The 11,317-nt window shown below is 44.1% G+C and overlaps 1 long non-coding RNA gene across 4 annotated transcripts; it reads right to left on the bottom strand.

The window, feature by feature from the left end:
* Positions 1–1,493: 1,493 nt before the first annotated feature.
* Positions 1,494–5,833, bottom strand: LOC135387273 (uncharacterized). 4 transcript variants are annotated; one of them, XR_010421002.1, is made up of 5 exons: positions 5,731–5,833; positions 4,801–5,670; positions 4,602–4,683; positions 1,740–4,332; positions 1,494–1,614 (listed from the first exon to the last, which is right to left on the bottom strand). It is a non-coding gene; the product is annotated as an uncharacterized LOC135387273 (long non-coding RNA). The 4 variants fall into 4 exon arrangements; XR_010421000.1 differs by having other exon boundaries at positions 4,602–5,670; XR_010421001.1 differs by having other exon boundaries at positions 1,740–1,887; positions 4,602–5,670.
* Between the last annotated feature and the right edge of the window lie 5,484 nt (positions 5,834–11,317).

Here is an 11,317-nt window from a genome sequence, read left to right as displayed (position 1 = left end):
CCATTAGATCGCGCTAGAGTGGGCCCGCACGACGATTCCGTGTCAGGTCGATCTCGATGAATGAAAATTTGATGAGATTCGCCTTGGCAGGGAACAAAGGACGCTTAAGTCACAGGTTTGAAATATAGGGTAAATGATTGACAAACATTTACACTACAACAAACACGCGTGGCACTTTGTGCATCTTAATTAGTTTCGCCATTAGAGCGCGTTAAAGTGGGCCCGCATAATTGGTTCCGTCGTCACATCGACCTCGACTTCATAGGCAAGAAGTGACATTTAAGCCACAAGTTCGAAATTTATGTAAAGTGATCGACAATAATCTACACTACAACAAAGACGCGTGGCACTGTGCAAAACGGGGATTCCTGTAACGGTGAAGTAAGTCGGAGTGCAAGGGAGAGTCATCTGCTATTCACATATTAAGTGCACAGGCGATCGCACAGCATTACCGCAACTAAATCAAACCGAACGCCATGCAGTATCATATAGATCCAGTATGGCATTATTAAGCCGAAACTCTGACGCTCTCGCCCTGTCGTTACTCTCATAACTCCCTCTACCAAAAAAAAAAAAAAAGAAAACAGAAAAAGAAAAAATAATGAAAGGAAAAAGAAAACTATGCAGCCCGAACCACGGCCCTCGAAGGTTGCGAGCAACGTCTTTACCACTGAGCTAACACTGCCCGTTGATACCGCATTCAGGAGTTAAGATACAGACGCTACGCAAGCCACACTGAGCCCTTCAACATTTCTTTTGTCGTGGGAGCAAAATTGGAGCGTCCCACAGTTGCGCACAAAGTTGCAAAGCGTACAAGACAAATTCAATTTTCATGTCTTACATGCACATGTTCTGGAGAACCCATTGTTTTGGCCAAGTACAACAAAAATAGCACACCTGTGCATTCTGCCATGAAGCCAACACAGCGAAAATAAGTCATCCAGGAACAAAACTGTGACGCTCTTGCGCTTCAATTCCACAGTACGCCCTCGAAAGGCCTCTCACAGCAACACCCTTGTGTGGAGATTTCTTTCTAACGCTCAGAGTCAACAGATATTCTAACAAAACCAGATGGAATGCATTGCTTCAGTGGAGGGCAGCGAGTACGCCGGTCAAGTCAACTTTAAGAAACTGTGTCCCGCATTTCTGGGAATGACGGACGCTAGTCCCAGTCAGCCATATACAACCTTAGGATGTCCCATGGAGTAACGACCTCGGATAACTAGACGTCCGCAGGACGTCGGGAAACTTCCCACGGATGGAAATTGTACTAACATAGTTTGTTCAACGTTACCGCCCGAACCGGTCTACAGGACATCCTGGCCGACGAACAGAGGACACATTTTGGATAATTTGAGGCATGTAGGGGGCTGTTCTGTGGTTATCCTGTGGACGCTGTGGCAGGTTTTTATTGGGTTCTACAGGTACTATATGATTTGATTTGATTTCTCTATTTTATTTACTTGTGGTGGTTACACAGTAAAGACAGCATATACAGAACAAAGAACGTTTATTACACGATAAGAAACTTCAAAGCTGCACATCTGCGAGTGCTACAGTCCCTTAGTCTGGAGGAATGTATAGTTGGCGTGTAAGTCAGCTTCCACTTCTTTACTGCAAAAGAACAAGTTTAAAGGTCAGCTCCGGAGGAAACTCACTGCCACAGATTGCAACAAAAACTCGCAGGCACAAAGGTTGATGCCTACTGAATGTACTTCCAAAATAGTTTTGGCGAATACCCTGTATTTACTGCGAAATCTGTTTTTTGGTTTGCCGTCCGATCGTCCGCTTGAACAGCTGACGTCACGCTCAGCTTTCGCTTTGGCTCCTCTTGGCTTGTTTGCTGGCTCGCAGTTTCGCAATCGCCAGCAATCACCACTCGCCAGGCTGAAAGCGAAATCGAGAGTCGTGTACGTACGGGCACCTTTCTCCGCGCCTTAATTTGATCATCTTTTTACTCCGATTAGTCCACACAACCTCATCTAAGTTGTCACTTTGTGAGAGATGCAGCGTGAGTGAATTGTGACAACGCCGTGCTTCTTGCAGTACGCAGGTACGCTACTAAGAAAGATGTATCGTGCCAGGTTCCCAGTTGATATTGTGCGTGATTGAGTGGTACGAAACCAGAGGTTGAGTGCTCTGAACTTATCAAGGCAACTGCCGTGTGTGCTCGAAGCATTTTGCATCAGAATGTTACGAGGTCGTTCACCTAACGGCCGATTTGGACTGTAAAAGTCGCTAGAAAGGGATGCGGCACCTGCCTCGTTCGACGACAACAAAGAGGAAAGGATAGCACCAAGGGACCAAAGTTGCGGGTAAGTGTCCGCACGAACTTGCGCTATGGCTTGTACACAATGTAAACATGTGAAGGACAAATATGGGACTGCTAAGCCCTATAATCCGCGGTTGTATGTAAAACTACGCAGTTTCTCAGAGAAGCTGGTTGAGAAATTACATGAGTTTGGAGAAGTCTGAGCTTGGGCACAGGGAAGACAAAACAGTCACAGCACCTGAAATCAGCAACAACTTAGGAGTTCCTGTTTTGAGACACTCTGTGTCTGTTTGGACTTCTGTATGATCACACTCAGCCTTTTCCCAACCATGGAACTACCCCATATCCTGCATACATGGTAGCATATTGTTGTTCCTCTTTAAAAGCCGGGCTGTGTCTGTGAGCGCATTGTATTCAAGTTGTAACGTAAAGTTATTACGTGCCAAAAATTCCATTCTGTCCTTCTATACTAATGAAGTTGACTCCAGCAATTGAGTACCTTAACCAGCAAGGGATGACGGTCAGCATGCTCGTCACAGATTAGCAGAAATAGGTGAAGTCATGAGAAAGACTCTTCTATCTGTGAATCATCGTTTTGACACACGGCACATTGCAAGAGGACCACATTTGCTTTGTAGCACACCGTCATAACACATATGTATGCTGTCCATTGGTTGACAACATATTTCCTATTAGCAGGTGTATAGCTGGGGGCAAGCTATGCGGTCAACATTGTTGATCACATTTTGTAGCTCTTAAATATGTAGATGCTTTTTTGCTTTTCCTAACAATATTAGCCTTAACAGGTATAATTATAATTTCTGCTTCTCCTTGCTCAGGACCCAGGAAACAGGTACATACAGCAGCACTGGTGAAGCAACGTCTGGTGCTACAATAATGGTGCCACAGTATCGTGAACATGCACATGGACAAGCAATGATAATGGAAACCTGGTTCCGGTAAAATGGCTCATGATACTCTGGCATGTCATGAATATTTGGATCATAACGTTGCTTCACATATTCATGAGCATCAAAGTCACCATGCAAGATGTGCACATCAAGACATTGGGAAGCTGCTTTGGCCCCACGAAGGTGATTTACAGTATTTCAAGCTAGCAGCGATTACTAAGCAATTGTCCTGCATTCCTCACTTACAGGAACTGGAACATTCGAAGTGTTGTAGGGGATAGTGGGTGTACTTCCCATTCTGAAAGACATCCCGCCATTGTGTGCACTAAAAGTTGCCTAGTCTCAGTGCTGTTACTCAGTCATGTATCTAAGTATGTCATGGTAAGTAGGTCATGTATCACACCACCGCTTCCACTTTATCTGTGTGCCACATATTGTATCTACACATAAGGAATGTGTGTGAGAAAACAACTGAAACAGAGAATTGCATTGCTTCTTTACTGCACAAGCCTGTCCTGTCTGTTTTAAGAATTCTAATAATGATAATTTTCATGTCAGAGTATGTCCAGGGGCTTTCTGGGCCTCTGCTCGATCTCTGTGGACGATGGCTGTTCATGAGCCCCCGAACAGAATGAAGAGACTACACAAAGGGGGCTCATCGCAAGCACTACAGTGAATGAGTCAGTACAACGCTAACAGCTCTGCAAGGCATTAAATGCAAGTCGACAGCAGAAGGGCTTCAGTGAACATGTACAAACAGTCTCGTATATAGTCTCTAAGAACAGTCTCTGTTCGAAATATCGGCGGCTTCTGTCCTGAGGCAGCTCCCCTCAACTGCACCTGTATTCTGTCCATCTTGCAGTGTACTTGTTTACCTGTTGCGAGGGATTATGGCGGGGAGTCAGATAGTTTTATGATCTCTGTGTATTCAATAAAATTATGGTCTATTCAATGTTACGTGTAAAATTACAGTATCTGTGGGATGTGTGGAAATGTGCATTGATTCAAGAAGTAACTCGCCTCCTGAACCCAGCATGCAGATCCAGATGTAATACTGGTGTAGATGACACATGGAAGCAACTCATCTTCATTTCTTTTCTTTCTCTTTTTGTGTGGTTGATTCATGTGATGGCTCATGGCTGCACTGCACTGAATAGACCAGCCGAAATAAGGTGCAAGATATTCCTGATAATTACACTTGCACGGTGTCCTTGTACTGTGCAGTGTATTTTTGTTTTCGTTTATTTTTTCCTTCCTTTCTTTTTCTGTTCAGCTCTCATAAGCCACGTATGCCCTCATGTAAGTATCTTGTTCTTGTATCTGGTGCTTGGTCTCTCGACAGCGTAAAATTTCGGCAAATACGTTCATCGCGAATCTACACTAAGGTTGTCATTCAAGCCCAGCTCTCACGTACGTACCTGCAGTGTGTATACGATAACATGGCGTTGCCAAACTCAACTCGTTCACCCGGTATAATGCCAAGAAATGTGATTACTGCTCCTGTAACGTCAAACGCCAGGTATTCGAGAGTGAGAAAGATATGCACAAGTGATGCAGCAGTGGTGAACCGTAACTATAAGAGAGTGAAGTCTTCAATTAAGCAATGAATTGACTTACTTTATCAAAGACACCTACAATGCGAATAAAAATATCTTTCGTATTAGGCGTAGCACAGTTCCGTTGACGATATACGTGACGTTCATTGCGTTCTTAGCCAGTTTGCCGCTGGCCGGAACGCGACAGCATAATTGCACGAATTCTAACTGCACAAATGGTATCAACAGCGTGTTTTGGCATTGGCAAATCATCCCAAATATAAAAAATCGATGCGATCAAGAAGTCTACGTCGATCGAGCAGACGCTCCCTGCCACCATCGCTTGTTTACATTCCCGTATGCTCCGTAGAGAGGGAGGGAAGGCTTGAAGAACACTGATATCAACGTCGGCGATATAGACCGCGTGAACAGCTGCCGTCATAAAAATGGCGGCCCCCATGTCTGTTTCGAAATGGTTAATTTACGATTATTTAAAATATGGGGCTGTTTTGCGGAAATGAAGGGTGGTTTCAGATACAGTTCGATATGGGCTTCCAGGATATTGTTACAGTTTCAAGAAGTCAAGGTATCTCCGGAGCTGACCTTTAAGATTTTTCTGGAGCATCCTAGCTATAGCTTTCACAACACTGAGCATAGCTTTATTTTGTCACCGTCAGTTAATTCCATGCGTCGTTCTAGACCTACACAGACACGTATATGTCAAAACGTCCTCTGAACCCAAATCAGAAATACTACCTGAAAACACTTCGCTATCCGAAATATATGGCACTCTGACAGGATAGGTGTACCCTGCACGCACCTCGATCACCGATGTCACCGCTTGAGCGAACACCGTTTGTTGCTTGACATACCCGTAGCTGATGTTCTCAGAGCTCTGTTGTGATAACTTGGAGACAGCAATATGGCGGCCGGCTCAATTGCTCTGCCTGACCTGTTGTGGAAGACGACTATGAGCTGCGTCTGCTCGCTGTTCTGTTTTTGCATAGCTTACCTGTCGTACACGTTGCTGCTTCAACGATACTTTAACTGAAGCGTGCACAAGTACCAACTTGTGTAGCTGACACACTCATCGACGGGCAAACTGGTCAAACCAAACCGCCACGGCCGCCTGCCCACTGTTGCCAGCCGTGCAGTGTTGCCAAATCTCGTTCGCAGGAAGTCGCTAGTGGCGCCCCGAAAAGTCGCTAAAAGTCGTTAAAATTGAAACTGAAAGTCGCTAAAAAAAAGTCGCTGCCGCTATTGTGCCCTTTTTCTTCGTTGCATATTGCATGTTATGAAACAATATGGTGACAGCCCTACCAAGATGATTCAGCGAATGAGCGCAGTGGATGGCCAAGAGAGAACATAAGGAAATGGGCATGACTGGATAAGAATGAGAGAAAGTAAATGAAATTCGGCACCTTGAACATCTTCTGCAGAACTTTTTCTCGTTTTGTCACCGGGGGCACTGAACATGGTTTGTTTATTGCTTACAAAAAGTTCCGATGCCTTCTCGTATTTTTGCGACCTGCTTGTCTTACAACCTCGCATAAATCTCACGCTTGCAATATAGGTGCACAGCACCCTTGTGTCATTCTTTGACTGGACGAAGCTATCCCTTGAATACTGGCAGCATCACCCAGCTCATGCGGTATTGCTGATGTTACTTAAGAGGTATTTTGGAAAGCGCTTGCGTCTAGGCCACGTGGCGCGTCAGAAATGGGGCAAACTGGAAACAGCTCAAAGAAACGAGCGCTGCGAAGAACAACAACGAAACTGCATCACTGCACGCTGCAGGGAACACGCTGAGAGATCTCCGTTACAGGTGATTGGCCCTGAGGAGTTAGGGCCAGCGAAAAGTGGCGCGATTTCATATTATATAATATGAAATCGCGCCACTTTTTTCTCTCAAACTCTAGCGAAGAATATTCTTCGCTAGAGTTTGTCGGCCACTGAAATGTGACAGGAAAATCACGATTCTTCCTGACTTTATGAAGGAATGTTTGTGTCACTAAAAAGTCGCTGAACATGTCAGAAAGTCACCAAAAAATCCGCTAATCCCAAATACAAAATTTTGTAGCTAAACAGACCTCGAAATCCGCTAAATTTAGCGACTTTTCCCCAAATCTGGCAACAGTGCGCCGTGAGCTGCTCTCGATTTCGTGCATGATCCCAGTGAAAAATGTGTCGCGGTAATGAACTGCATTTTGGGATCACAAGTACCAATGAAGCCAACTTGCGAGGCAGGTACACTAGATTAATGCTTATTGAAGTTGCAGCACCAATTCTAATCGAATTTCACTGCGATGTCTACTGACGCGGATGCCCACACGACGTCCTCCGTTCATCCGACGTCCGTAGTTCATTGTATAATCTTGAGACATTAGATATCCTTTAAGGGTGTCCTACGGAGATCTATAGGACATCGACTCCTGGACATAGGACATGTCCTGTGCCCATCCCTGTGGGTAGATTGCAGGACGAGAAATATTCCTTGGTTTAGTGTACCTGTTCAGACTCCCTAAACACATTTGTTTTGTTTTATGGGGCTGATCGTCGGACCCGATTGACATTTTTCTGAAATAAAGGGTGGTCCAGCGTCAAATTATCTGGCTCCGAAAAGGATGACTGTGTATGATACATGGAGCATTTCTTGTGGAAAGGACAGGAACGCGCGATTCTGTGGCACTGCTTTTGACTTTCAAAAGTCCTACCGGAATGTCTCAAACCAAAAGCAGTAAGAAACATAGACCTTTCCGTGATACAGAGCTAATACTTAATCAATTCCTCGCTTTTAGTATTTTTTTCTTTGCGTAATCGAAGGAAACATGGACAGCTCACCCTTTGTTTTGTGTCGCAGACAAGCATGACTCTTGAATTTACGAAGGGTCGTGTAATAAGCAATATATAGTATCTGTTTTTCCTTCGGAAGATAATTCTATTACCTTTTGGAGTGGGTTTCTCAGACTTGTTTCTGTGTCTTTTATATTTCTCTCTACTTTCTTTTTAAACTGGTGCGCTTATTGTTCGTTATGGAATCTCCTAGAAACTAACAGCCAGACTACTTTATTGCGGCAGTTAACCAAGATGTATTATCATTATGTATCATTATGCAACTGTTTTCTGGGCAACAAAAAAACATTGATATGGGTTCTCTGACGAGTTGGGGGCTATTTTATAGGTGTGCATACCGAAAAAGGGATATGAATATAAAAAATGGTGCATCCTAGAAATGCTCTAGCACTGTTCTCAAGTTGTCCTCACGTAGGATCTGTGGATGATCTGAGGATACCATGGGGACGTTATATAGTGCCAAAATGACATGTTGAGAATGATGATGAGGATGAAAAATCGCAACCCGTGGAGCACACAGATGTGTGAGACGGAATCATACGCGCGTTTAATGTCCTGGAAGACCGATCCACCGATCCACCGATGAGCACGAGCATGTAGGACTGTAGAAACTAGGTCGAGAACTGGATCCATGGAGCTTCGGTGGCGACGAAATCCAGCCATTTCTTGAGGGAACGCACCTTGTTTTTCGAGCCACCAGTCGAGGCGATGCAAAACCATTCTCTCCATCAGTTTTCCCATACAGCTTGTCAGGCTCACAGGGCGAAAGGAGGATGGGGCATTTGGGGGTTTGCCTGGTTCCAGGATGGGAACAACTAATGCCTCTCCAAGGAGAAATTGCCGACTACCAACCATCGGACCTTGGACCAACGTTGGTCTGATGTCACTCACAGCGGTGGTTGGCGAACGACGTTGGGCCGAGAACATTGTGCAACGTGCTGCGGGCGTGCTATTGAGAGATTGACGTATAAAGACGGACCAATGCCGGCCTGCACTGCAAACAAGCTCGAAAAGAATGCAGCTGAAGAAAAGACGCTTGGACGGTTGGCAAAAAGTCGTATGACAGTTGGCCAACGACTCTTTCGGTCAGCCAACGTTGGCGCAATGTAGCACAGTGATAGGCAGAGCGAGGTTTTGCAAGCCATCGGCCAGGCGGCAGATCTGTACCAAGAAACGAGCTTGTTGGCCAAGCACTTGCCAAGCAAAGCTAGGTTGGCCAGCGAAGCTCTTGCCAAGCTTGGTCCAATCTCGGTATGTTGCCTTGGGGAGGGGGAAATGCGGAATTGTGTAGCACTGCATAAGTTCGACTTTCGATTGGTCAAGTGATTGTCTCAAACCAAAGCAGTAAGAAACAGAGACGTTATCTTCATGGTGAGCTAATACGACAAGCAATTTCTCATTTCAGTGTTGTTTGTGTACGCGTAGAATTAAACTTGGACATCTCACCCTTCGTTTTGACTCAAGGCACATCCTGAGGATGTCAATATGACGTCACCAACTGGACAATCAGATGTCCGTAAGATATCCCGGATTGTCCGGATAACATCCTATTGGACATCATTCGTACTGCCATTGCAACAGCCGGGGACTTGATTTGGGCAATCCTGGTGGCTTCCTTTATGACATTTTCAGGATATTTTTCTAGGCATCTCAGGATGTTTTTCCGGACATTCCAGAACGTTACTGCAGTATGCCCCCTGCCCCCGTATGCTGTGTATACATCTTATAATACAAGATGTTCCATCACATAAGCCTGTTCACTGTGAGAAGACATTTTATTGAATATTCTGTACTCCCACTCAGAAGCGTACACGAAGAGGGGAGTACCTGAGGAAGCGTGGACCTCCACGCGAAAGCTTGTACAAATCAAATCTTCAGTGTCGGTTTCTGTATTTTGTTTATGTACTCCCACTCAAAAAACCTCATCTGTATATCACTTGGCAACGAGCTAGCTAACAATGTACCATGTTAACATCAGTTCTTGGAATGAGCAGCTAGATCTAGGAATTGGTGTTTCATCTAAGTGGGTGAGTATCCTGAGTATCGAAAGCGGTTAATTAAGTTATACCAGCACCATAAAGGGTATATAGATGCGAGCTAGCCCAGGCACTTTGGTACACCAAAAAATGTGAAAATTGCTCCCATCCTAACATGAAGATATCATAGGGTAGAGCTGACATGTATAAACAGTAACTGCCACCAAGGAATATTGGAGGCATAGTTTAAGTAGGCAATTGTACTGAAACAGATTTGCCACAGAAGTGTTTACACAGAGCATAGGCATTTCATGCACTATTGCATCAGATAAACATGGCAAGATCACGTTGGTAATACTAGAGATTTTGAGAGGTTCGAGTGGAGCACGAGTACACATCATGAATGCAGTTCAGATAACTATAGATAAATATCTGGTCATTACTACACCTCCTGGTTCAGACTTGCGACTTGGAGATCACCTGTCCTACACACGCCACTTCCCCTTTGTTGTAATAGAGCTTCTGCAACGCTTCAGGAACAAAATGCATAAGGAAGCACCTCACTACACAGATGAAAAGACATTCACATTTTTATACGGTCGAAAGAGTTGAAGGACAGGAGGAAACTAAATTCACCAGGCTGCGAAGACGCTAACACGGCAACAGACGTTTCCAAGTTGAAAACAGACTCCGAGTTGATGCTGCTTGGTCGCATGTGACGATGAGAGCACTGCGGCTATAGTTAAGTTTCGGTTTCAAAGACCGGGAAGCTCACGTCTCGCAACATAACTAAAGCCAGGAACTATCGTATTGCACAGCCAGTTTTTGCAATACACAGGTATTTGGAGTTGTGTGCACAACTTTGTAAACTTTGGGTATATATTTATTTAATTTATTTATTCGTTTTATTATTTTATTTATTTATTTTTATGTTTGAGCATGAATTATTTGCACACGTTTGCGCACTTTCGACAATTTCCTAAATAGTGTGTTGAAGACACAGAAACCAAATAAAGGGCAATAACTGCAGTATTTGAATTCCCTCTAAGGTAGTGGAAAATTGAAGTTACTTGATATTCGAGCTCTCTAACTGCGCTGAAGAGTCTTATGACATCTACTGTTCTGTCTCGCCATACACAATACGCCAAGAGTAAGTGACGGGCAATGCTTCAATCCCTGTGTAACTTCGACTTATCTGGTCAGACGTTTCTGCACAAATATTGCAGTGAAATTTGTCAAAGGACTGTGCAACCACAGTGGCGCTTGACATTAACCATTTTAATATGCTGTTGTACATATCCTTTTGTGCTCTGTGCTGTTTGGAACGACACGCAAAAAGTGTTAAATCTTTCATTAGTGAGATCCGATTAGGCAAGACTCCGTGCTTAACGCCAGTAAGAATGGATCATCCAAGAGATCTGCATGTATAACTACGTAAAAACATTAAATCAAGTAATCAGAAATAAAATGAGTCTTGGGCTAATTATTAAAATATTTGTGTAGCATGTCCATAGAGCTTAGCTATTTTGCCTTGTTGCTATACAATACGTACATTGTATTATTAAAGTGGCATGCAAGTCGGGAGAGAATTACACCCACCACATACTTTGGGAATTCAAACCAAATGATTTCAATCGCAACTTCTGATTTGACATGAGACATAAGCCACAGGATAACTGTAGGATATCTACAGGATGTACGCTTTTATTGTCCCAACGGACATCGCAAATAGACATCTAGAAGACATCCTATTTACGTCACTTTCTGACA

Source organism: Ornithodoros turicata, chromosome 3, assembly GCF_037126465.1.
Source record: "Ornithodoros turicata isolate Travis chromosome 3, ASM3712646v1, whole genome shotgun sequence".
Taxonomy (NCBI): Eukaryota; Metazoa; Arthropoda; class Arachnida; order Ixodida; family Argasidae; genus Ornithodoros; species Ornithodoros turicata.
Note: the sequence above shows the minus strand (reverse complement) of the source record. Positions and strands in the feature narration are given on the sequence as shown.